Genomic DNA, 26,672 nt, shown 5'->3' on the forward strand with positions numbered 1-26,672 from the left:
TCTGTAAAATGGGAATAATCACAGTATTTATCTCATAGGGATGCTTTGAGGCCTGTATTGCCACCTTGGGTACATCCTGGTGGAAGGTATCTGGCCGCAACTGTTGCTGGCTGTCATTAGACTGTAAGAACATTTAATGCCTGAAGTTCTCAGCCAGGAATTCGAAAAGTACCTGGCTCTTAGTGGGAACAAATTGTTTTCGAATGGCTCCTGGTACTATTTGGGGAGCAAGCAGGTCATCCCCAGTGGATATCCCATTTCCCCTCTGCTCCCTGCTCAGGCTGGATTAGTAGGTTTCTGCTCCTTGCAACTGGATGAGTCTTTACAAATGTAACTGTTATTGCCTGATCTCTGATCCCTCCTTTGTAGGCTCTTTCCTCATGAAGCTGGGCAGGGCTCCTCCTTGGCCCTCCTTATTCTTCTATAGACACAGAACCCTTCCCATATGGCCTAAGTGAGGCCATGCCCTCTGTGGCCTTCAGGAGCCACCAAAAGCTGCCTCTGCCCTGGCACATTTGGCCTCTGCCCTGGACAGTCCTTCTGAGCCCCAGCCCCATAATATTCTGGTACTTTGGTTGTCACACGGACCCCTCAGTCTCATTATCTTTTTTTAAAATATATTTTTATTGATTTCAGAGAAGATGGGAGAGGGAGAGAGAGATAGAAACATCAATAATGAGAGAGAATCATTGATCGACTGTCTTCCACCCACCCGCACACTGCCCACAACCAGGGCATGTACCCTGACCAGGAATGGAACTGTGATCTCCTGGCTCATAAGGCGATGCTCAACCACTGAGCCACACTGGCCTGGAGAGTCTCATTATCTTCTAAACCATTTTTATTACCTGCCCCTCAAATTAGATTCCTACTCTATGCCCTTCCTCAGTTACTTCCCAAGGCTTCTCTAATTCATGCATAAAACCTTTGTGCAGGTAACTAAAGCAAACAGGCTCTCTCTCTCTCTCTCTCTCTCTCTCTCTCTCTCTCTCTCTCTCTCTCTCTCTCCCATTCCCATTCCTTGTTCTAATGCACACCAAGCATTTGTCCTTCGCTCTGTGGATGGGGCAAACATTTTAACCCCTTCAGACCAAAGGAGGAGAGGACCAGTGGGGACCTCCCTTGCCGAAGCTGGGAGTGGAGGCCAGGGAAAAGGGAGATGAAAGTATATCCCAGCCACATAGGAACATTTTTGTTGGTGCAAAAAACCTACATCAAAGTGGCCACAAGATGAGCTAATAGAAGATGGACAAATGTGACTCCACATTTACTTAGCTTGATGTGGAGTCTTGACTTCATAGGGAGGGGCCCCACCCATGCCATTTTGCTGACCTCTTCCTCTCCTTCCCAAGCTCATGGAGCAAGAGGCCCCCCATTAAGGTTGGTTTATGGCATTTGATATTCTTATCTCTATTTTAAAGCACATGCTGACCCTCTGTCCCCCTCCCTGCCTTTTCCCCTGGGGAAATATAATAAAGGAATAAAGACGTTTGTCTTGAAAAAAAGCTGTGAATCCAACTTTTACAGATAGGGATAAGCTACAAAAAGCCTTGACCTGATGGTGGCATTTCACTGACAGCAGATTTCCTCCTTCTTTCCTTCTCTCCCTCCTTTTTGTAGTCATTAACCTGTGATCCAAAGGAGCACTCAGCCACTCCAGAACAACATGATTTCACCTTCCACCTCTACCTCCTCCTTCCTTTAGACCTGAAGCTCAAGGAAGCATGGAAGTCCCCTCTAAATGGGTACAGGCTCTGCCATATCCAGGCTCCCCTCCCACCTACTCTTCCCAGGACCATCTCTTTCAATTTCCCCCCAATGTCCTTCTCCCCTCTCCCAACTGGTTCCCACCCCATGCCAGTGGCTCCTCTTCCCTCTGACAATAGTTCTTCCCTCAGGACTCAGTGACTTGTTAAGCCTTTTGGGCATTTTTTCTCCCCTACCAGACAGAACCACCTGGGACCTGGGCTTGGCACAAGCAGGCACTTGGGACATATACATGGTCTACCTGAAATCTGCCTCCAAGTGTCATTTTCCTCTGTCCTATATCACAAGGAGAGAGTAGAGTCAGGGATTCAGGGGACCCCTTCTGGGGTGACTGCATAGAATTTTATATAATTTTAATCATTTTGACTTTTAAAATGTAAATTTCAAAAGCACAATTTAACTTGTTTTTAAAGCACACCACATTACCTGCTTTTTACTTTGCCAGTTGGACTTGCACTGAGTGGCCATATTATCATGCTCTCTGAACGCATAATAATCTGGCCACTCAGTGTATGTCTTTATTGGTCATTCAAGTAGGGCAAAGGAAATATCCTTTTAAAACTCAAGCAAACTGGGTGTTTGTCTTGTATCCTGTCAGAGGAAAAAAATGGAAAAGAAAAATAAATAAAACACCACATACTTACTGGGCTCCTAATTGTGAATACATATTATTACACAAATGTTAAGAGTGGTCAAATGCAGTAATTGTGTGAGGACAGCTAAAGGCTGGCTGTCCTGCTATCCACGGTGTGATGGTGTGATTAGGGGGGCGGGGGTCGAGTCCCACCACTGGGTTTAAGTTTTTGTTTTGTGCAGCTGTTTTATTAACGAGAAAGAATATATTCAAGAGATTGTCACCTCCAAGTTACTCCTTGGGGAGGGACCCACTTGTCCACAGAGACTGCCTTGGCCTAGAATCCAGCAGTGTGAGGTGAGCCCTGTGTGCCACCTGCTTGATGGACATGCTGGGCCACTGCAGATTGGACAGTGATGCCAGGGGACACCCAGGTGTCATCCTCTACCTTGAGTTTTGAAAAGTGAGCATTTACAAAATGTCATCTCCATTTTCTTTCTATACTGGAGAGGAACCCATTCCATTGCTCCAGCATTTACTGAGTGCTTAGTGTGCGCCTGGAGGGGAGGAATGGGAGTCGGTTTCTGCCTTCTAGAGGTCACAGGCTGTGGGGGAGACAGAGAAAAACCATGATGTGTTCTGTGAAGGGAGTACATATGTTGACATGGCAGTCGCTGATAGCTCAGAGGGGCTACAGAAAGGAGAAAGCTCACCTTTGAGAAAGGTGTCCTTTGAGAAAAGACAGCTGTAGACAGTTCCATGTGCATCCAATCCCTGCTGTGTGAAGTCTCTGTTTTAGGTCAAATTAATTCTTTCTCAATTAGGGATGACCCCAGATTCTGCCATACAAGTTTGTTGTAGAAGAGTTCACGTTCACCATCTCTACGTTTTCTGATTTTGCAGAGTTATTTCTTCTTAGCACTGACCTTTACAGACTTAAAAGTGCTTTGTTAGAGACACCGGTTCATTATTGGAGTTTTCTGCCTCTGACAGTCAGTCAGCTCCTTGGCTGTGTTAATGCCTTCTCTCTGGGCCCCCTGGGGGCCTGGCCTCTCCTTCCAGCACAGAGAGTAGGGGAACCCACAGCTGCAGGCTTTGTGGGGGTAACATATTACTCTTGGCTCAATGCATCACCCAGAAGCAGGAGGAGCTCCCTCCTGGGCAGCCCAACTACTGGCCCTGGCTCCGCAGCTCCAGAGCTCCTCAGCCAGAGGAGGTCTGGCACGATTTGAGTGGGCTGCTTGTGAAGTCGGCAGGGGCCTCAGCATGGCTTGGTGGGCTGGGCTGGGCCAGTAGCAGCAGGGGCTGGCAGGGGTTGACAGGGCTGGCTTGGGTGTTAAGAATAGCTCTCTTTTCTTTTTTGTTTTCATTAGTGTTTTTTTTTATTACGAAAGTAATACTGTCATAAAAATTCAAAGAGTGGAGAATGGAATAAAGAGAAAACTCAAAGCACAAGTACCTTCCCACTCAGCCCACACAAACCCACTGCCTAGCGGCAGCTGCTCAAACCAATGTCATATGAAACCTTCCAGATACTTTCTAGCATATACAAACACAAATATAAGGGTGTACTTTTTGAAAATCACTTTCTTAAGAAAAAGAGATAAGTATATTTAAAAAAACCAAACACTTATTTTTTGAAAAAGTAAAAGTAACTCCCAATCCATCTCCTAAAGGTAACAAGTGTTAACGTTATTAAAGGTGTTTCTCAATGCCTTCGGACAATTTTAAAGAAATGAAGTAATGCTATACATGCTGTCATGTATCTTATGTAAACTGCTTTCCCCACTTGTTTAAGAACGTATTATAGGCATTTCCCAGGTCCCTAACTAGAGACCTAAAATCATCACTTGATCAGCTGCATATGAACCTGTGATAAATTTTGAACACGCCTATGGATAAAAATGTAGACTAAATGTTAGCATTTAAAAAAATATTTTTATTGATTTTTAGAGAGAAGGGAAGGGGGAGAGGGAGAGAGAGAGAGAAATATTGATATGAGAGTGAAACATTGATTGGCTGCCTCCTGCATGCCCCCTACCAGGGACCAGGGATCGAGCCTGCAACCCAAGCGTGTGCCTTGACTAGGAATGGAACCAGCAACCCTTTGGTGCACAAAATGACGCCCAACCAACTGACGCCCGACTAGGGCATTACCAGTTTTTAATATCATAAAAAATATTGCAATGAGCATACTAGTACTTGTATTTCTCACTTACCCCATGCAGTTGCCACCTGAGCATAAATTCCAATAATACAACTCAAAACTGCAATGAACTAACACTTTGCATCCACTACATTGGCAACAATAACACATCTGACAACAACAAGTGTTGGCAAGGATGTGGAGCACTGGGCATTCTCAGACATTGCTGACAGGAAAGAAAATCAATGCTCTGTTATCAGTTTGAACATGCATGTATCCTATGACCTGGCCTTTCTACTCCTGGGTATCATATACCCCTAGAGCAGTGGATCTCCAAGTGTGATTTTCCAATGAGTAGTGTCAGCATCAGCTGGGATCTAGTTAGAAATGCAAATGATTCCTAAACAAATCAGAAACTCTGGGAATGAGGGCTAGCACTATAACAAGCTCTCAAAAGGGATTCTGATGCCCATCAAAGTTTGACAACCATTTAACTAGAGAATTTCTTGCCCATGTAATCAGGAGATGTGCACAGAATGTTTAGAACAGTGTTGTTAACAGCAAAACCACTAGAAATTCACCAAGTAGTGGAGTTGGGGAAAAGTAGGGAGATTTCTGGATCTTTTGGGAAGGTGAGGCTGGAGGATTTCCTGACAGATAGGATGTGAGGAGTGAAAGAAAGTGAAGAGTCAAGGATCACACCAAGGTTTTGGGCCCCAGCCACATAGAAGGATATGTGGCTATCAATTTTGGTGGGGACAGCTGCAGGAAGAATGGATTTGGAAGGGCTGGTAAGGAGTTTGGTTTGGAACACCAAGTACAATACCTAATAGGTATACAAGTGGAGATATCGAATAGACTTTGGGATATAGGAATCTGAATTCAGGGGAAAGGCTGACTTGGAATTGTTAAGTTTAGGAGTCACCAGCCTTCAGATGGTATTTAAAGACAGGCGAAGAGGCCAAAGAAGACTTAAATGGGGCTAGTGGGATAGGAGGGAAAGTATAAGAGTAAGGAGTCCTGGAAGCCAAAGGAAAAGTGTTTCCAGAAGGAGTATTTCTTATGTCAAATGCTGTTCACATGTCTAGTAAAATGAGAACTTAAAACTGATCATTGGATTGAACAAGTTGAGGGCACTGGTGTCATTGGCAAGAGCCATTTCTGTGATATTCTGGAAGAGATAGAAAGAAGAGAAATCAGAAACAAGGAGTATAGATAATTATCTTCAGGATTGTTACTGAGAAGGGGAAAGGGAAATAAATAAATGGAAGGGAAGGTGGGATCAAGAAAAAGCTTTTGCTTTTTTTTGTTATATAAATTAACCCATTTATTATAGGCTCGCAACGTTTCAAACTGTGGAGCTTCTACTGGTCTTTCAATTCCTTCAGTCTTCTGCTGGCTGACTTTACTGTGATGGCAGAAGGGGTGTTGTAGATCCAGGCACCACCAACAACTGTTTTCATGCAGGAACCACAGTGCCAGATCCCCACGGCTCACCTCTTCATCTTGGTTTTGCCACAGAAAGAGCAAGTGTACTTGGCGTGCTGGCTGATTTCAAATTTCTTTTTTTTCTTTAACTTTATTTTATTTTTTAAAGTATTACATATAGTAGTACATATATCTCCTTTTTTTCCCCATTGACCTTCCCCCAGCCTCCCCTACCCCCTGTCACATGCCCTCATCCCACTCCCCCCTCCCCAGTGTCTTGTGTACATTGGTTCAATTTTCTTCACCATTTTCCCAAGGGAGGCGCCATAACGGTCCGTATTTACCGACGTTTCTGACCTTCATGGTGCATTTAGCAATGTCACCGGGAACTAGATCGGACACTGAGAGCAAGGTTTTTTTTTTTTTTTTTTTTTTTTTTTTTTATGGTGAGAAGAATTATAGAATGATCCAGCCAAGAGGAAATTATTGATGACTCGGAAGAAAGGGAGAAATGTTAGCCAGATGTCCCTGAATAGGTGGCAAGAGATGTGATCAAGGGCACAAGCAGAGAAATTTTCCTTTCATCTCAAGCCAGGACAGGTCATCCTGAGTATCAAGACTGAATATAGAAGGCATAGATAATGGTGCTGGCTGGTGGGTAGATGTTTATATGCATCACATTTTATATACTATACATGTATACCATTTATATATCAGATAATAAAAGTAATTTTTAAATGGAAGTATTGCTGGGTCAAAGGAAGTCCTCTTTGTTCATTTTGTTACATATTTTGCCAGCCCAGAAAGGTCACAGCAATTAATACTCCCACCCCTATGGCCCCTGGGACATGAGAGTAAACCATTTTTCCACATCCCACGCAACCCAGGTTTTGCAGATCTATTTTAACTTTTGCATATCTGATGAAGGGGTGGGAATAGTTGCATTTCCTTCATATATTAATGGACTTCAGCAAGTCTTCATTTGTGAATTGTCTGTTCCCTGTTTTGCCATCCCATTTTCCTATTGCTTGCTTTGAAAAGAGCCCTTTTTTATTTTAGGAAGATTAAGCCTTTGGCTGTCATATGTGGTACAAATAATTCTGCCTCATTTGTCATTTGTCTAACGACAGTTATGGTGGGTTTTGCCATACAGAAGTTTTTAATTTCTCTCTCTTTTCTTTTATGGTTTCTGGTTTTCATGACATACTTAGAAAGGCTGTCCCCACCCCAAGATTCCTTCTAGGACTTTCATGGTTTTGTTTTATTTTTTTACATTAAATTTCTAAGCCATCTGGAGTTTATTTCTGTGTGGAGTATGAGGTAGGAAATCCAGTCTCCCCATCCCCCCCCCCCCCAGTCAGTGCAACATCATCTATTGAATGATATACTTCTAATCCACTGATTTGAAATGTTACCTTGATTATACACTGCATTTGAAAGTAAATTTTATTCTTTCTTCTATTCATTTTGTAAATATCCCTTGTGTGTCCACTCAGTACCATACCAGGCACTTGGGGGAGCAGGCAAGCACAAGATGTGTTTCCTACATGCAGGGGGAAGGGAGGAGAGAGACAGGAGACAGTGACTGCCCGGTAATCAATGCTTGGCATAAGTGCAGCCCAGGAAGAGACACTTAACTGGGTCTTGTGCTTAGGGATGATTTCCTGCTAGATGCATGAGTATAGTAGGGGTTAACCAAGGCAAGAGGACTTCAGTCAACAGTAAGGTTTGGAGACAGACAACAAGGCTTATGTGGGAATCAGCAAGAAGTACAGTATGGTTTCATTGTGCTGGGAGCTTGGAGCTTGAGAGTTTGGAGAAGAGACAAAATCCACAGCAGGCACCATCCCTATACAGGGAGAGGGAAAGATGAGTCTCAGATGGCACCCCAGTTTCCAGCTTGGACAGCTGGGCTAATAGAGTCACCTTATTGCCCAGACAGTGAACACACAAGGGGAGATCATTCTGGCTGATTCATGGAAAATAGATGCAGCAGAGCAAGAGTGGAAAGCTGGGAGACCAGGGAGGAGCTGACAGAGGATACTGGCTTGAACTAGGATGGTGGTGGCAGTGGAAGTAGGGAGAAGTAGTAGGGTATATTTTGGAAGTAGAGCTGCAATCAGGACTTGCTGATTAATTGGATGTGAGAAATGAGGGAAAGAAAGAAAAAGAGAAGGTAGGGATCAGAAAATAGAAGGCCTGTACTAGACATTCTAGAGGTGATGACAGGATGCAGGCTCTATCTATAGGAAGAAGTGGCTGCGGTGTAGTTGACTAGGTCTTCAGAGAAGTCAAGGTCGAAGAACTGGGAGTCCTGAGGGTGAATGGGTGTTCCACAGGCATGGATACTGAAGTCACACATTCACTACTCCACCTCATTGCTATCCTGCCCCCATCCCTCCCAATCACTTCCTCACATTCAGTGAAGTATGGAGGGAAAGGAAGAATGAGCCAGGTGTGAAGATTTGCCTGAATGTTGGATGTGTTAGTTGGTTAGCCTGAGCATCAAGGAAGATGAGGTTTTCATCCAAGGGAAGATTAGTCTATCCAAGGTAGGTGGGATATGGGGAAAGGAAGACTTTCCCCGGGGGAGGCTGTAGGGGTACCTTGCTTAGTGGAGGGTATCCAACTTCAATTAAGGAAGAAGTGAAGCAGCTAGAGTGCCTCTGTCCTCCAGAACTTTCTGTGATGATGGAAATGTTCTCTATCTGAGCTGTGCCACATGGGGGTAATTGAACACTTAAAACTGGACTATTGTGACTGAGCCACTGAATTTTCCATTTTATTTAATTGTAATTAATTTAAATTTAAATAGTCACATGTGGCCAGTGGCAACTATAATGGCAAGTAGAGTTCTAGAGATATGTGCTGGTTAGGGAGCTGTGGTCCTCAAGGTGACAACAGAGCAGGTGGGGGAGAAGGGGAAAGGGAGGAGAGCACAATGCCAGAGATCATAGAGCTATTTGGTTGAGTTCATAGTCCCCAAATACAGGTTACTGGGGCCAAGAGGGATGGAGAGGGGCCAGGTGATGAGAGCCAGTCCTTCCCTCTATGCTGAGATTTGAATTTCCACCAAGGCTGGGGGACTTTGGCCAGCAGCCCCTTGTCCTGCTCAGATGGACAAGGAGGCAGCCTCCAAACACTTCTCCCCTCTACTCTCTCAAAGGCTGGAGGAAATCAAGGCAGCTGAGCACCCAGGGAGGGAGGTTTCCAGAAAAGACTAACAGAGAAGCTTACATCCTAAGAGGTAAATCACAGTAACCTGGCTCTCCTGTGTGAAGGGGTTTCAGGGATCCACTGCATTTCCCCTTCCCAGGTGGGCATTTTCCCAAGTGCAAGGGCAATGCTTAACCATAAGGAACAAATCAGCAACTCTTGGAGTTGGACAGACCCTCGGGTTTCTGTGGCCTCGGCTTCCCCAGCCAGCGGTTTTGCCAAGCTAGGCTTAGCAGGGCCCCTAAGTGAAAACTCCCTCCCTCTCCAGACAGATCTAACTGTTCAGAAGTCCATTTTCCCATGCAGACTGCATCCCCCTGCCAGGTCTTCCAACCCAGGGTCCCAGTCAGTTCTGGGGGCACTACACAAAACCCAATACTGACTCAGGCTTCCTGTTTCTTCAACAGGTGGTGGCTTCCACACCTTTTCTCTTCTGGACCTGGGCTCACAATACCTAGTGGGCATCAGAGGGTCCTGGAGCCCAGGCTGCTTCTGAGACAGGCTGCCCCCCTCCCCCGGGGGTGGAGCTTGGGCCAGACTCAGGGGGCCAGCTGATTCCCCAGCCTGCCAACAGACTAGACCCTCAGCATGGCCCCTTGGTGGGAGTGGCTGAGCTCCAGGGATGAGGGGGCGCTGGGCAGGGAGCCTACTGTCTCCTCCTCATGACTTCCCTTCCTCCTTATCCCAGGAGCCTCCGTGCCGGCCAACTGTACTAAAACTCCGGAAAACCATGGCGGGGAGGTTTTCCAATTAGAACATTCTTTTTCCGATCTGTGGATGATTCTTAAAGCAGCAAAAAGCCATTCTTCAGGGCATGTGGGGATTATCTGCCAGCGGGGCCTTGGCTCGGCTTGCGCATTCGTCCTCTAGAGGCCTGGACTGGGGCTGTTTCACAGCCAAAGACAAAAAGCAGTCTGCATTCTGGGGCATCAGGTCACACAGGCCAAGACTGATGGTGGAGCAGTTCCTGGGCTTATTCAAAGTAGTAGATTCAAAAGGCAGCGGGAAATTCAGGCTGCAGGGGTAAGAAATGTCCCAGTGGCCAGGGAGGCCTGTTTGCATGACCTCCTTGCTCCTAGTGGAACCACTGTCCACAGAGCATGGATTCATCTCCTTGGAGCTGAACTGGTCTGCCTTCTGCACCAGACTGGGAGTTATTCCAAGCCAAGACTGGGGGTGGTAGTGCGTTGGAGGAAGGAGGCTCAAAGGGGGCATTTGGTGACTGAGAGTATGTATGAGTTCCAGGGAGGGGGACCAGTCCCTTAGCCAGAAGTGCAGGCTGGTGGTGGGGCAGGGGGGCTCCAAATGCAAGACCAGGCAGGCAGGGTCTCACTCAATGTGCTGGCCCTGTAGGTTCAGGTCTCTAGGGGCCATTGTGGGTGCAGCCACACTTGGGGACCCTTGCCCCCCGGGGGATCCACCCTACTTGGAGCCTGTGGAGTCGCCCAGCAAGTGGAAACTGGTTGAAGAGCTTAGAAGGATGAGACGGCAGGGCGGGCCCTGGAAGGGAGGGAAGGAGGGGATTAGGGTGCAAACAGGAACCCAGCCCTTCCCACACATGAACCTGAGCACCCAGACTGGGTGGGGGCTCCATTCAGAACTATTGGAGCCCTGGTTTTAGTCCCAGCTATGCCTCAGGCTGGCTATGTGACCCCAGCTTGATGACATCCCTCTCTGGACTTATGTTTCTCAACTTACACAGTGGCAGAGTTTGGGTTAATTGTTCATCTCCAGTGCCTTCTGGTATGGGGAGACTGCCTGGGTTGGCGTTGAGGCCTGACAGCTTTCACTGCCCCATCCATCATCCCCCTCCTTAGCCTGGAAACTCTTCAGCTAGACTGGCATGCCTGAGTTTCATTCCCAGGCCTGGAGATCAGAGGGGCCTTCCTGGATCTTGTGAGCACTGCTGGCAAGTTCTTTCTAAATAGCCACCTATCCCTGTACTCATCTTCTTGCTTCAATCTGGCTTTCCAGAGAATCTATTTCCATTGTCTGCTCGTGGGCTATGGCCTCACTTGGCATAGGGGACCTCTCCACTCCTGCCTCAACTTTCCAGACCTCTTCCCTACCCAGGCAGTCAAGCGTAGCCCCACCCTTAAGCCCACCCTACTTAGAGGCAGCACCTAAGGGCCTTGGTGTCAGTGGGGAGACTGCCTGAGCTGCGGGCTTCAGGAGGATTCTGTCAGAGCCTGGCCAGCCTTAAAGCTGGAGATAGGGGCCAAGACACAAGAGAAGCTGAGAGTAGACAAGAATGGGGCCAAGTTCGAGCCAGGCAAGCACAGCTATAGCCCAGACTTGGGGCAGCCATCAACCACCAGGGTCTTGGCCCTCAAATTCTAGGCCAAGGAGAATTTATGAAGGAGCAAATGTTGCGACTGAGAATGGTTAGGAGGTCACCACCAACTGAACATCTTGTGAAGGGGCCTGGTGGTATGAGAGCAGTTGGTGTGTCTGGATTCAGGTGCCTGAGGGCAAGGAGTCAAAGAGGAAGCTGATAAAGTTGGCAGGGACCCTGAAGCTTGGATGAGGTGGCTAGGGGTGGCTCTGGCAGGGGTGGGGGCATTCTACTGGGGCAGTGAACAAGTGGGCAGGGCAGGGCAGGGTAGGGCAGGGCAGTGACTGTTCAAGTCAAACCCGTTTGCAAGTGAGATCAGCTGCAGGGCCTGGCAGACTAGCAGGGAGGGAGGAGTTGAGGAAAGGCTGGTCCCTTTGGCTGACACTATCGTGGTGGATCTGGCCTGGGCAGGGCTGAATCACCTGGGACATGGGAAGAGCTTGAGGCCCTGGGGAAACCCATCTGATGCCCTCCCCTCACTGACTGGCCATTGGTGGCTTGGGACACCACTCTTGATTGTGCTCTCTAGCTGGCCCACCCAGACTTAGGGCTCTAGAGCGAACTTGCCCATTCCCAGTGGTGGCATTGGGAAGGAAGGCCACCCTCTTCCTCACCCCTACATCAAATCCATCACTGTGTCCTTTACATTCTATCTCTTTAAGATATAGTCTCTTGAAGGGGAAGGGGGCCCAGAGAGGGGATGTGACACACTCTAGGTCTCATGTTTAGGAGCTAGGATGCCAAGCCAGATACATCCACAGCCACCAGCAGCTCAATGCGGGAGTGGGGCAGGAAGGCTATAGATGTTGGCCACCAAACTGGAAGCATAAAAATGGTTGTTGGCAAGAGACAGAGATGAACTGAAGTGACTTTACACTGAGTGGCCAGATTATTATGATCTCTGAATGCATAATAATCTGGTCACTCAGTGTATCCTATCTAATTAAAGGGTAATATGCAAATTGACCATCACTCCAACACACAAGATGGCCGTCCCCCTGTGGTCAAAGATGGCTGCCCCCATGTGGACACAAGATGGCCACCACAAGATAGCCTTCAGGGGAGGGCAGTTGGGGGTGATCAAGCAAGCAGGGGAAGGCAGTTAGGGGATACCCAGGCCTGCAGGGAAGGGCAGTTGCGGGGGACCAGGCCTGCAGGGGAGGGCAGTTAGGGGAGACCAGGCCTGCAGGGGAGGGCAGTTGGGGGGGAGACCAGGCCTGCAGGGGAGGGCAGTTGGAGGGGACCAGGCCTGCAGGGGAGGGCAGTTGGAGGGGACCAGGCCAGCAGGGGAGGGCAGTTAGGGGCAATTGGGTCGGCAGGGGAGCAGTTAGGCATCAATCAGGCTGGCAGGGGAGTGGTTAGGGGGTGATCAGGCTGGCAGGCAGAAGAAGTTAGGGGCAATCAGGCAGGCAGGCAGGCGAGTGGTTGGGAGCCAGCAGTCCTGGATTGTGAGAGGGATGTCTGACTGCCCATTTAGGCCCGATCCCGGTGGACAGTCGGACATTCATTAACCTTTTGCACTCGGATGTCGAGTGTGACTCGACACGGTTAGCATTAGAATAAAGGAATCGAGAAAAAAGCAAGCGAGTGCAAAGGGTTAAGGGGTCCCAGATTGGAGAGGGGGCAGGCTGAGCTGAGGGACACACCCCTCAGTGCACGATATTCGTGCAAGAATAGGCCTTCCTTCCCCTGGTTTTGCTCCCGGCTGCCCAGGAGCCGGCAAGTCCCCGCTCCTGGCCAGAGCACCGCTCCTGTAGCTCCCTCCACCCTCTCCCTCCCCCTCATAGTAGGCATCCCGCCTGGCTGGGCCGCTCAGCGCCTGCATATGCAAATTAACCTGCCATCTTTGTTGAGTTAATTTGCATACACACTCCTGATTGGCTGTGGGCATAGCAGAGGTACGGTCAATTACATGTTTGTCTATTATTAGGATATACATATATATATTAGAGGCCCTGTGCATGAATTTGTGCATGGGAGGGGGTCCATCCAGCCTGGCCAGGGCGAGGAGACATGGGCGGTTGGCCGGCCTGCCTGCTGGTCGAACTCCTGGTCGAGGGGACAATTTGCATATTAGCCTTTTATTATATAGCATATACACTGAGTGGCCAGATTATTATGTGTTCAGAGATCATAATAATCTGGCCACTCAGTGTATATACAATCCCCCCACCTTTACACCCCACACAGATTCACGCAGACACAGGGTCACCTCCTCCAGGAAGAGAAAAATGAAGGCAGCTTCCAGAATCTCAACATCGCTCGGTCTTCTGCAAATCCTCTCTGAGACCCTGTGCTGGTCTCCATACCCCAGTGATGACTCAGACAGGGCCCTGCCCGCCCAGAGTTCACCATCTAGAACAAGAAAGGATGGTGGCCACTATGCTAAATGGATACTATCAGAGGAAACTAGGGGAGCACACAGAAGGAAGTGATCAACTTGACTGAGTGGCCTGTGCAGTCAGGGAAGGATTATGGACACTGGAAATAAGTTTTGTGGGATGACTGAGTTCACTAGTCAGACAAGTGGACAAAAGACATAAAGGGAGTCTGAGTGCCAGGAGCAAATGCCCCAAGGAGATGGGACTTGTGATGCATTACAAAGGTAGAAGGAGGCCAGCGTGGCTGGAATGTAATGAATCCAGGGGGAGATTGGCTGTGCCTGCAGAGAGGTTGGTGCAGCAGACACCTTGGGCCCCTGCAAGAGTTTGGCTTTTATCTTGAGAGTGATGGGAAGCCATCAAACAGTTGCAAATGTGGAGCAACGTGTAACTGTTACAGAGATTTCTGTATGGAGACTGCATAGGAAGGAAGGTTAGATCAGAGGCAGAGAGACCAGTGAGGATGGTGGCAGTGGGCGTGGAGAGAAATGCATGGATTGGAGGGCCATCTGGGATATAGACTTGTTAGGGCTGGATGAAGAACCTGTTGGTCCATCCTTTTGATTCTGTCATTCTGATAGGGCATCTCTTGACCAACTCTACTGTCTCTTAGACTGACTTAACTATCCCTTGCCTGGAAAACCTCCCCCACCTCCCTACAGGTAGGGTTAGCGGCTTCTTTTGATGCTCCCTCCATCCTGCCCCCCCCCCAACCACACCCCACGCCCAGTGCCTTGCACATTGCAAGTACTCAGTAAGCTTGATTGAATGATACACATGCTCAAAAAGCACGAATGGATGACACTGATCAAACTGCACTAGCCCTCGGTGTTTTTATGTGTCTCCCTGCCCAGCCTGTGCCATGGCCCTGCTTGCTGACGGGGTGCTCCCTGCTGCTGTGCCTTGGGAGCTCCAAGTCCCCCCAGGATGGCCTTCCAGGATAACTTCCCCAGTGTGGCCTCACTTTCTTCTCCTTCTTCCCAGCCTCTGGGACTTCCTGCATGATCTCAACCGCCAGCCACTGTTCCCCCCCAACCCCCCCTTGCCCCTCTCCCCGCCCCTGTCTGGGATCTCCATCTGTAAAATGGATCTAGGAACAGTAGTTCTCGACAGAATTAACCCGCAGCATCTGTGGAAGTCATTGGCCTCGAGCGGGGGCCAGATCACATCAGGAGCGGGTAGGGGCGCAACTAGGCAGCCGGGGCCCTTCACGTGGCGGAGGCCTCCCAGTCCGGGGCCGCGAGCCTGGAGGAATTTGCCTGGAAGTTTTCCACAGGGGCAAAGCCTTCTGGAGCTCGCCCTGGGCTCGGTGCGGGGAGCCCCGGCCTTGATTTCTCCTGCAGCCCCGCAGGGCGGGTCCGGGAAGGGGCGGGCGGGCCAGGACACTGGCAGGAGAATGTGCGGAATGTGCCAGGCCCATCTACCTACCCCAGGAGAGGGCAGAGGAAGGGGGCCGGCCGAGGGGAGGGGCGAGGGGCGAGGCTCCGGGCGCCGGAGAAAACCTGTTTGTTCTCCTGCGGGCGGAGCCCAGTCCGTGTCTCCTCGCCGCCCTGCGCGCTCCCCGCCGCGCCCCGCGCCCCGCGCTCGCCGCCTGGCCTGGCCAAGGGAGCCCGCGCCCCGCCTCCGCCAGACCCTCCGCCCGCCACGCGAGCTGGGCACCTGTGCCAGGTAGGGCTGTCGAGTCGCCGTCGGGGCAGCCCGACAGAGAGGAAGCAGGGGGCACCGGGCCCCTGCTCAGTCTGGTGACAGCAAGGCTGGTGACAGGGACAACTCCGGGCTTCAGTTTCCCTATCCATAATCTTCACGAGCTCGAAGCATCCCCCCTGGGCTTCCGCTGGGGAGGCAGTGCACCTGGTTTTCTGCTTTTCACTGTGAGCAAAGACTGAGAGAGGCAAAGAAGGCTGGCTTGATTCCTCTGCCCTCTCGCTCTTTCTGTAAGAGGGTTTGATTGTTGGTGAGTGGCCTGGGGCCAGGGAGCTCTGAGAATTAATTGCAGGCCTAAGAATCAGGGAGTCTCAGATTGACTAGTTCACCCTGTGTCCATTTTATAGATGAGAAAACTGAGACCCAGAGTAGGAGGCTCGCAGGTTGCTTGTGAGCCCCCAGTAGATTCCTGGAGGGCCATGGGGAAGGTAGCTGCTCAGACAGAAGGCGCCGAATCAAGTGTCACTGGGTGTTATCAACGGGATCTGCAGCCAGCGTGACTCTGTGGCTGGATTGTTTTGATGGGGGCAGGGGGAGCCAAGAGTCTGTCCTCTTTGGAAGGACAGAGTGAAATCTCAACTCAAAAAAGAGACTGAAAGCTCAGCTTCTCCCTCTGTCCATCTTCCCTGCTACTTCCAAGCTGGGGGCATCTGGGCCGCTCCATCAGTCTAAGGGGGTGACTCGCCAGATGACCTGCCACCCAGGGCTGCTGGGGGCTCAGATTCAGTCAGAGGTGGGTGTGCCTGAGCTCTGGGACATCCAAAGTTCAGTAGAAACTGTCTGTGTTCTCACTCAGCCATTTACACTCAGCCTTGACACTGTGGAAGGTTGTGCAGCTGCATCTCAGGACCACAGTCTGTGAACCCCAAGAAAGAGCCCTCACACCCCACCCAGCAGTGGTCGAGGCCTCTGGCACCCAGACCCATTCTTGCCTTGGTTTCATGGTTCTTTGGACTTATAATTTTGATATTTGGCTGGGGACAGGGAGCAGGGTCCCATAGGCTGATAGGCCTGGAGAGTGGGGAGGGGCTCTGGGTTCCCACTTCCTCCTCACCAGCTCACATAAAGCTGTGGAGGAAGGCTGGGGAGGGAGGGTCCTACCTCCCTGGGACCTCCACTGCCTCATCTGAAAAATCAGGGACAGCTCAGAGGCCTAGCTTGCCACTTAGAAGCAAGTGGCCAGGACAGATGCACAGACCTTGGGCCAGCTTACCAGCTGTTAGTGCATGTGCTGTTTGCCTCATCACCTCTGGGCCACTCCAGTGTGGAAAGAAGCAGATGATACCTCTTTCTGAGGTGAGGTGTTACCTGCTCTACCCACTCCTTTCATCAATTCCCAGCCCCAGCCCTTACGCCTTCCTGGTATGGCCTTCAGAAGCCCTGGCCTGGCTGGGGGTTCCATACTCAGCTGCAGTGAGCTTATGGAAGACACCCAGCCCAGGGTCAGGCACACAGCCGCTGCTCCAGATCTATTCATTTCAACCCTCGGGACACTCACAAGTCAGCTACAGAGATGGCCAATGACCACATTGGATGCTGCGGCTCTGAGTGGCATAAGCACAAGGGGCCGTGGGTTCCAGGAGCAAGGGAGCAACTCTGACTGTGAGGATCAGGGAAGGCTTCCTAGAGAAGGAGGGCTTGGAAGTAGGAGAAGGAGCTCAGCAGCTACCAGGTCAAGGTCCTCACATCCTTTGGGGCTGCTTGAGTCTGACCTCCTCCTTGTGACCAAAAGAACAAACCCAGTTTTTTCTTAAGCTTCTGTATGTTCCACCCAGTTCTTTCTAAGTTCCTGTATGTTCCACCCAGTTCTTTCTAAGTTCCTGTATGTTCCACCCAGAGCTGAGCAGAGGGAACCTGGGAAGAAATTGTGAATGATAGTCCAGTTTGGGAGACAGAGAGGCCACTCAGTAAGGAGCTACCAGCTGCACTGTGTACCTCAGTTCCTCCTTAACTTGAGGGCAGTGACCCCAGGGGCAGGGAAAAGACTCTGGATCTTCAGCGGTGAGCCTGGGACCTGGCCACCCTAAGCATTGTCACCCCATCCCTGAACTGTCCTCAGTCGCATGCCGAGGGAAGTCCCCAATCTGGCTCAGTGCTGGGAGCCCTCCTCCCTTCTCCACTCAGCCTCCATGGGTGACTTATCTCTTAGGTCTGGAACTTGCTTCAAGCCACAGCCCACAGGGTGCCAGCTCATGTGAAATACCAGCTTGCTTTCTGAGCTGAGCCCTGAGGCTGCCCGCATTGCCAGGCCTTCGTGGCATGGGACAGGACCGTGGCCCAGGAAGAGGAGAGCTGCAGCTCACGTGGCGCCCTGGGCCTTTGGGTTCTTGTGGTTGGGATCCATCAGGGACTCTGAATGCATTTCCACTGTGCCTGCTGATGCCAGGACAAGGGCAGCGCACCCAGGGAGCCCACACGCCGGAGAGCGATGTTCAAGAGAGGTTGGCATCATTGCTTCCAAGGGTCAGAGAGCTGGCAGAAGGCTCCTGAAGTGCAACAGGGAAGTGAATGGTGGGACAGGGCGGCACCTTTACAGCCTCCGGGGTAAGAGAGTGGCTGGGAGGTCAGGCTGGGTTCAAACCCCAGCTCAGCCACCATCTAGTTGTGCAAACCTGAGCACATCACACAGCCTTTGGAGGCCTGGATTTTGTCACCTGTACAGAAGGGAGGCTGAAGCCAGGAGCACCTGCTACATAGCGGCAAGCAGCTGGCACCCGGCACAGAGGCAGTGCTGTCAGGAATGTCCTTTGAGACAGGACCACAGTGTGGTCCTCTAGGAGCTGTGGTGGCCAGGGGTGAGGTTGGGGCAGGTTGGGAGGAATGTAGTCTCCCCACCTAAGGAAAAACGGTTGTTTAAAAATCACTGCTAGTCTGTGCCGGTGATGCACGTGGTATCAAACTCCCAGTTAAATGATTTGCCACAGAAAACTTCATTCTTAGGTAATTTCTGGATGCCTATTAAAATCGGATTCACTTTCTTTTTAAATTTTCATTGTTTTTATTTTTAACTGTTTGTCTTGGATCAATTCAAAACTCACAGCAAAGTTGTGGGAGTGGTACAAAGAACTCCCTTGGAGCCTTATCTGGATTCCCCACGGTTAACATTCCTGGTGGTTTTCTTCAGGAAGGGAAAAATTGACATGGAGGCACTTGTGTGACACTAACCATCCACTGAGGAATGGCTATGGATGGGTCAAGAGGTGGGCAGAGCTAGTGTCAGTCATTTTTCCAAAGGGAAACTGAGGCACAGAGAGAAACTCAATCAAGACTCATTTGAGGATTAAGAATAGAGCCAGGTTATCGTATCTCACATACACACGCGGATGTATTTGGCCAGTGTCTTCTGATCCCTTGCCCGTGTTAGGCACTGAGGCACAGGGAAGACTGAGAACTGAGAAGACCAGGGATAAGGGAAGCGGGAGGGGCAGGCCTGGGTGGAGAAGGGACTGGAAAATGAAAGGACAGGAGGCTCTGTGGGTGTCATTCTCAAACTCTGATGTGGGGAGACAGGAATCTGCAGCCTAAGCACGTGTCCCAGAGGGACCCAGGGCCACTTGCAGAAACATTGTCTATGCTTTTCCCATGGGGAGTGTGCTTGCTTCCCATTTCAAGAGGGAGTGGAGAACTGGGGTCGCTGGTGGCGACCGATGAGGTGGCTGTGGAGCTCTGTGGCCACACCCTGGGTCAGAGAGGTCATCTGGCCACTGGGATCAGTGGTGGGCAGTCCCCACGCTGCTGCGGGTTGTGCAAGGTGGTCCCTGGCCTTGGCCCCATCTGTGGCCACACCTCAGGCACGCATCCAGCCCCTTTGGTCTGGTACCTGTGATCGTTGGCTCAGAACGCCACTTTCTGATGACTAGGTCAGTTTCCCAGAGAGCGTGATGTGGCCAACGGTTGCTATGGAGAGAGGCTCAAGAATTCCAATCACAAGAACGGGTGTCCCTGGTGAACATTTTCAGTGCCTGGGTTAGACTGAAAATAAAAACAAAAACAAAAACAAAAACCCAAAAACTAGGACTTGCCTCACTACTTCTGCCCAAGGAACTCCTACTCACTCTTTCATTCTTTTGGGGGCACCCGAGCCCAGGGCACCTCCTTGAGTAATGCAGCACTCTGGCAGTGCCCTCACCAGGCTTCTCTAAGCTGCCTATCTGTCTGACCAGCACCCAACCAGCACTGACTTTCCATAAATGCTTTTTGAATAAATGAATAGGTGGCCTTCGGCAAATGTTTTCTCCTCTCTGGGTCTCCATGTTTTTATCCAAAAAATGAGGACAGTGATAAGAGGTGAGAGTGGAGCTCAGGGGACTCGGGGACTTGGGTGGAGGGAAAGGTGAGAAAGGAGGGCACCGGGAGGGAGCTGGGTAGGAGAGAGCTGCCAGGAGGAGGAGGAGGAGGAGGAAGAGGCCCGCCCAAGGTCAGCTGAAGTGGGAGATGCTGTGGGTGGGGAGAGGGGGCTGGCACTGCTTTTTCTCTTGAGCCTCATTTGTGATCACCTGTAACTAGGACAAAAGGAATTAGCTTTTGCCCATGGCAGTCAGGTGTAAATGTGGGGGGACTTCCCTGTCACTGGGCCTGCCCTGGCAAAGGCCGAATGGGTGGTAGCAGTGACGGTACAGGGACATTCCTGGAGAGGGGGAGTTGGTTGGGGTGAGGGTGGGCTCCATGACAATTGAGTCCCTTTGAACTCCCTTGGCTGTCTGTGTGCAGATGGGGATTGCATCTCTGTCCCACTGGGCCAGGCTTAAAACTGCCTTGGTTCCCAGGCTGCAGAGACAACTGGGGTGTTGGGGGTGGAGGACATAGCCAGACCAGACCCCATAGGTGCGCTCCCAGGGTTCCTCAGTGCCCCATCTCATGGTACACCAGGGGAGGAGGAGGCTGTAGGAACAATGAGAATAGCTCATATAGGTTGCTGTGCCAAGGGGTTCTGTTTGGGGTGAGGGCTCCTGGGTCCTGCTGTGTCCAGCACATTGACCCTGCCCAGTCCTGGGTATCCACAGAGATATCTCAGATGGCTCTTCCCTTTACTGGCCCAGGCAGACAAGACACGTCTGAAATGGCCCAGTCACCCCCAGCAGTCACTTGTGTTCAGCCTGCCCAGAGCTAGAAAATGGGTACAGGAGAGCCAGAAGGAATCCCAGCTCCTCAAGGGTGACAGTGGCCAGGTGGCCATGGCTCCCTTTGTCCCCTCAGGGCTCAAGCTCCCCACTGCTTTGGGAGGGAGCTAATCCACCTCAGACATCTGCCTCCAAGCGGCCCTCCAGCGCTGACGCCGAGAAGTCTAGATTCTGGGATACTGGGGGTGGGATGGGAGGAGGTAAAATTCCAGACTTTCATGCAGAAGTCATTTACCTGTAAAGCACATTTACAAATACTCCCCCCATGCGTTCTTTTTCCATATTACATTTTCCCCTCTGCAACCCAAGTCTCCTCCTGCTCTTTTTTCCATGTGGTGCATCTCCTTCCTGCCGCCCCATTGGTTAGCCTCCAGGCAGGAACCCCCGGGACTGGAGCATCAGGGGCAGGTCAAGGTTCTTTGCTCAGCCCCTCACACTGGCCCCTGGGAGCTGAGTGCTGAGCAGCAGACTGCGGGTCTTGCAGACCCAGCTGCTCAGTCATCACTCTGGCAGGCCTCTGAAGGACCCCTTCCACCCCACTACTGCAGAGACCCTCTGGATCCCAGGAATCCCTGGAGCAGCAGCAGCGCCCACTCCAACCTTTTCCGGAGGAAAGCAACCTGCTGCCGCCTGTCCTCTTGTCAGCTGCTGAGACCAGGAATTGGGGTACCCTCATTCACGAGACCTTCATAAAATGAGACATTTGGTCATTCCAACCCTGTTGGCCTGGGGAATCGGGTCAGCTGCCTGAGTGCTGGCTTAGGTCTGCCTGGGTCAAAACTGAAACAGTTTGCCAAGTGCCCGCCTTGAGAAAGGACTGAGGGAAAGGGAGCAAGGGCACCTGAGGAGGGGGTGGAGGCCACTCTCCCTGACTTTTAGCATTCCCAGCCCCTTCACACTCCATGCCATGTCCTGCCTGAGGCCTCGGCACTGTTCATCTTTGTATTCAGGTGTTTCTCAGCCTGGCTTGTGGTAATTCCTGCCGCAGCCTTCATGGGACCCTTGCCCCTCAGCCTGGGCTCTCCCTATGATGCTGGACCTTTGACATCCAGGGGATGTTCCAGAGGGAAGACAAGACAGGGATGGAGGCTCTGAAAGACAGCACTGAATATCATCCTGTGTCACTGGTGAGGAGCAGAGGGCTGCACTGAAGCCCATGCCTTCCCACCAGGACCAGGTGCCAGGGTCAGGGAGCACTTTGAGAAAAGGGCTTCATCTTCAGCCAGAGAGGGTAAGTGAAATTTCCAGTGACTCGTTCTGACAGAACCAGGACTTGGACTCCTTTCTAGTGCTCTTTCCTTTGCACCTGAGTTGGACGACAGTCTGGATGTGTGGCTTTGCAACCTTGACCAAGTTCTTCCACATCTCTGATGGCACCAGTGTGCCCCTCCTATGAAATAGCAGTTGATGGACCCAGCTGGTTAGTCTCTGAGGCCTTCTGAACAAGAAGTGTCCCCACCACCGACTCAGCTTGTGTTACTGCTGCCCCCTTCAGGCTTGGCAGCTGCCAGGCCGGCTACAGAGGGGAGCTAAGGAAGGCCAGTCTGAGAGAAGACACCTGCGCCCCTTGGTTGGCAGGTAGGGCTCTCTAGTAGGTGGGCTTTGACTACCTCAGTGTCATCCTTTCCTTGGTAACACAGACCACCCCAATCCTGAGACAGCTCATTTCCCTGAAAGAACTTAAGAAGGGCCTCCCAGGGGCACTTATGCACAAGGGAGGACCCTGACCTTGAAGCTCAAATGCATTTCATTGAAACACACCCAAAGAGGACCTGAGTGTCTATTCTGGAAGGTAGCTCTAAGGCATGGGACTTTTCTTTGAGTCCTTTCCCCAATGCTGGGGCCACTGGAGGCTCTTTGTTCAAAGGGAACATTTACAGTGCAAATGGGCAGGCGTCTCCCCCATGCTGAGAATCCCCCATCACCAGGGCAGGTCCCAGCAAGTCAGACTGTCACACAGGTGAGGAGGGGCACAGCCTTGGAGGGTGGCTTTGGCAGATTGGAGCCTTTGGATTGTAGAGACCAACTCAGGCTCTCAGAGGAGACCCAGAGGGGAACAGGTGTGACAGCTGGGGTCCCCCTTGCAGGCTTTGGTTTTCCATTATTTAATCATTGACACTCTTATGCAATGGTAGGGAGCCAAGGCCCCATGAGAGAAAGGAGTCTCTTTCCACTAGGCCACCTGTCTACTCTGAGACCCCTGGTAGCGACCAGCTGAACAATCAGAACTGGCTGGTCCACTCATCTTAGGAACAAGTTGCTGGGCAACAAGGACTTGTCATCACTTTACCTTTCCCCTCATGACCCAGATGGAAGCACTTAGGTTTCTGTTGAGGTGGCAGAGGAGGCCTTATTCTGGGGCTCTGCCTCTGTGAGAGCTCCATACCCCAAAGCCCCATGAAACTGCTCATTAAAACGTGGTCTGGGGTTGGTCCAGCAACCAGCCCCTGCACTGGGCGGCCCAAGGCCTTGATGGCTTCATCCAGATGTCATTTGCCACATTCATGTTTGGTCACCGGGCTTGGCTGCATGGGCTGTGTTCTGAGCTGCATACTCTCACCCTGTCCCACTGGGGCCCCACATGCTGTGCCCATACCTAAGAGGTCCACCCAGAGCTGAGCAGCTGGCTTTGGTTCAAAGAGACAGAACTGTGTGGATCCCTGCCAGTCAGGAAAGGGGTCCCTTGGAAAGCTGATACATGTGGGCATATGCAGTTGGGCTTCCGCTCAGCCCCCTGGGTGCAGAGTGTCACAGCTCACCTCTGGGGAAGCCCTGCCCCTTGCTCTTCTGCCTAGGATGTGCCCACTCATGCTCCCTCATGGTAGCCAGCACCCAGCACACACACATTCAGACAAGCCCCAACACCCATGCCCCCTGGGTGTGTCTCCTTCATGTGCAACGATATTCCATGCTCCTGGGAGGCAAACTAAAGGTGTTTTGCTCCTCTTCCCTCCCAGTTTAGCTAGGTCTCTGCCTGACATCCAATAGCCCCTATTACCCTGCCACCCAGGGTGAGAGAAGGGAGGTCGCTCAGCCTGCTATCTCCTTTCACACCCTTGCCATAAAGATCCCAGGCCAGGGGTCCAGGGGCTCAGGGGGACCAGGATGCCTGTATTGGCAGTTCCAGCTACCTTGCCACGTCCTCGGTGTGCATCCAGTTGTCTGGAAGAAGCCAGCCCTTTCCATCTGTGCAGGGGAAGCAGAGAGGACATTTTAATCCTGGAATGGGCTAGCATGAGGGGGCCAGAGAGAGCCACCATGTCGATGGTCCTCGACATCCACATCTATGCCCCCGGCTGCTGCAGTCTCTCCCGGAGGTGGGCTCTGCACCTCTATACCTCCCTCTCTCCTATGGATCTTTTTTCCTTCCAGGCTAGTGGGAAATGCAGATGTAGTGTGACCAAGAATGGGACTGGGCTGTGTCCCTGAGCCAGGGGGCTGTGGGACTTGAAGGCTTCTCTGGGAAATGCCTCCTGGGCTGAAGCTCAAAACCATTTGGCAAGGGCAAAGACACAGAAGCCTGCTTGGAAAAGGTGTGCACAATTTGGGGAGTCAAGAAGGGAGGCTATTCTAGAAAACATTCTCCAGGTTAGTCTTGCAGAGCACGTCCTTGTGGGCTGCGGGGTGCCCCCTCCTCCTGCTGTTTCTCTCTCCATCTTTGTCTCCTCACGCATCAGCCAAGCATTTGCGTCACTGTTTGCGACTCCCCCCGCTCTGTCTCCTGGGCTCCCACCCTCCTGCTAATCTGCCAGCATTAGCTGCTGCATCAGCTCTGACTCCACTGACAACACCGAGCTCACTGTGGCTCCTTGGACCCCCTCATTGGCTCCTCGCTTCTGTCTGTCCAATCAGAGCTGGAGGCCCCTTTTCTGGGAGGTTGCTGGGCAGCCTTGACAGACTGCTCAGCAGGGAAGAAGGTGCAGGAGGAGCAAGCCTATTGGCCTTCTGAGGCCATCTGCATCAGAGAGGACCTGTCCCCATCTCCCCCTGCCTGCCTCAAGAGACATCTGCAGGCTAATCAGAGAGGGATAAAAAGGGGATAAAGGTCCAGGAAGGTGGGCTAAGGGCACCCACCTGGTGTCTAAGGTGGCCTGGTTTGCTCTGGAGTGTTTGGACTTCGTTCTGAACTGGGAGAGGCTGTAAGGTCTTGCTCAGAGTTGGCACAGAAAGAGGTACTGCCTAGTGGGGCTGTGTCTAGTGAGGCTCCAGATATGCACCGTGAGGGAGAGCTGGGGTAGAAGGTGGAAGATGAGCCATCCACCCCTTTGATGGCCCAGGACAGGCCCCTAAGCAGGGCGATATGGCAAGTCCTAAGGAACCAGAAGACTTCTCATCAAGGTATAGACAGGGTGCATGGAGTGGCTGTCCTGACCAGTGATATGCTCACATAGGCCATTTGGGAGATGAGGATATCCACCAGCATCAAAACATCCAAATTCTCAGAAGTGGCACATGCTCTGGCTTGGGGGTGCCTTGAAAGAGACCTAGACAACAGGTCCACAAGCTTGGTAGCTCAGCACCACTTTACAGATGAGAAGACCAAGGCTTAGTGAGTGGGACGGCATCATAGCCAAGTGAGCCCTCTTAGAGATGAGGAGCAGAGATGTCTTTGCTCTCAGGTCAGGTGACCCTTCTGAATGGCAGGGTTCATGGGCCAAGGGAAGTGTAAGACTGGAAGGCCCAAGGCAAGCAGGAGGTCTCCGGTTCTGCTTTCAAAGGTGGCTGGGAATGTAACAATCCAGCGATCCAGCGTTCATTCATCTTGCTTCGCTCTCCACCTTCTCATTGGGGTGAGTGGGGAGGTTCAGGGGCTCCAGTCAGAGCAGCTTATCTCTTCTGTGTCTTCTTGAACTTGGCTGGTATCTTGCATGTCAGGCGCACAGTGGAAGTAGAGCCCACAGGGGAGTGGGCTGCCCTCCATGGAGGGGATTCTGGAGCCCAGTGCATGGAATTGGTAGTGGCTGGACCAGGATGAGCAGTTAGATGGATACTGTGTGTGTGACTGGCCCAAGTCCAAGAGTTTCCTCCCTCCAGCAGGTGCAAATCAGCTGCCGAGGCCATGTGTTCGGCTTTGGGAGAAGTGCACAGATGTCAGTTGAGGGGGTGCCTGGGCCACCTGCACCCTGACATTTTGCTCCAAGGAGCACTCCCAACCATGAAGCATGGGAGCAAGGCTATTGCATGGCTGCAGCTAATTCCAGCTGCACCCCCCACCTTCTGGAAGTGTTGAAAGTGTGGCCAGGGACCAGTTGCCCAATCACTCCAGCTCCTTTGCTCATGGTAAAGCGTGGATGACAGTAAACTTACTGCTGTCTAGTTGCAGACCTGCTGCTGGGCATATCTGTCCTGACCCCTGGACTGGGTGCCTGTCTTATTAGCATGCTTGCAACCCACATCACAGGACCCCATGGAAAGGCAGGGCCAAGGGTCCCATCCTGGTACTCAAGTCTTCTTGCACCATCACTGCCAACATCCAGGCTTTGAGCATTCCCTCTTCCATGGTCTCCTTTCCCTGGGAACAGTGCCAGACATCCTGGGTGTGGGGGTGAGGGAAAGGGGGTGGCTTGAGGAGGGTGGGAGGGGAGAGGCCTGAGGATGGGGAGTTGTGTTCAGCACCTGCAAAATGCAGTCGTTCTGTCCTCCTTTGCCCCTTGCCTTTGTGAGGGAAGCTGGCCTCCTGTTTCCTGGGGTATTTCTGCATTGTGCTGCTGGGGCAGCTTCTGCTGTGACCTCCTAACTGAGGACTGAGATCAGACTCTAAGTGCACCATCTGCTCTCCTCCCACCCTGATCTGGTGGGCAAATAGGATGGAGGCTCCTGGAAGAGGCCATGTGTACCAGAGGCAAGACACTGCACAGTGCAGCACAGCACAGCACAGCACAGCACAGCACAGGGGGTTCCCCTCCCTAAACCCACCCCTGGGATGTCCACCTGACAGGAGGGAGAGAATTCCCGAGGCCACTGTAGCTGTATCCATACACTCTCCTCACCATCTAGACCC

The 26,672-nt window shown here is 51.5% G+C and overlaps 1 non-coding gene and 1 pseudogene across 1 annotated transcript; one reads left to right on the top strand and one right to left on the bottom strand.

The window, feature by feature from the left end:
- The first annotated feature begins 2,250 nt into the window (after positions 1 to 2,250).
- LOC114229400 (small nucleolar RNA SNORA27) lies at positions 2,251 to 2,376 on the top strand. Its single transcript, XR_003615482.2, has one exon. It is a non-coding gene; the product is annotated as a small nucleolar RNA SNORA27 (small nucleolar RNA).
- A 3,417-nt stretch (positions 2,377 to 5,793) lies between these two features.
- Positions 5,794 to 23,491, bottom strand: LOC129149959 (60S ribosomal protein L37a-like; annotated as a pseudogene).
- Between the last annotated feature and the right edge of the window lie 3,181 nt (positions 23,492 to 26,672).

This window comes from Eptesicus fuscus, chromosome 1 (genome assembly GCF_027574615.1).
Source record: "Eptesicus fuscus isolate TK198812 chromosome 1, DD_ASM_mEF_20220401, whole genome shotgun sequence".
Lineage (NCBI taxonomy): Eukaryota > Metazoa > Chordata > Mammalia > Chiroptera > Vespertilionidae > Eptesicus > Eptesicus fuscus.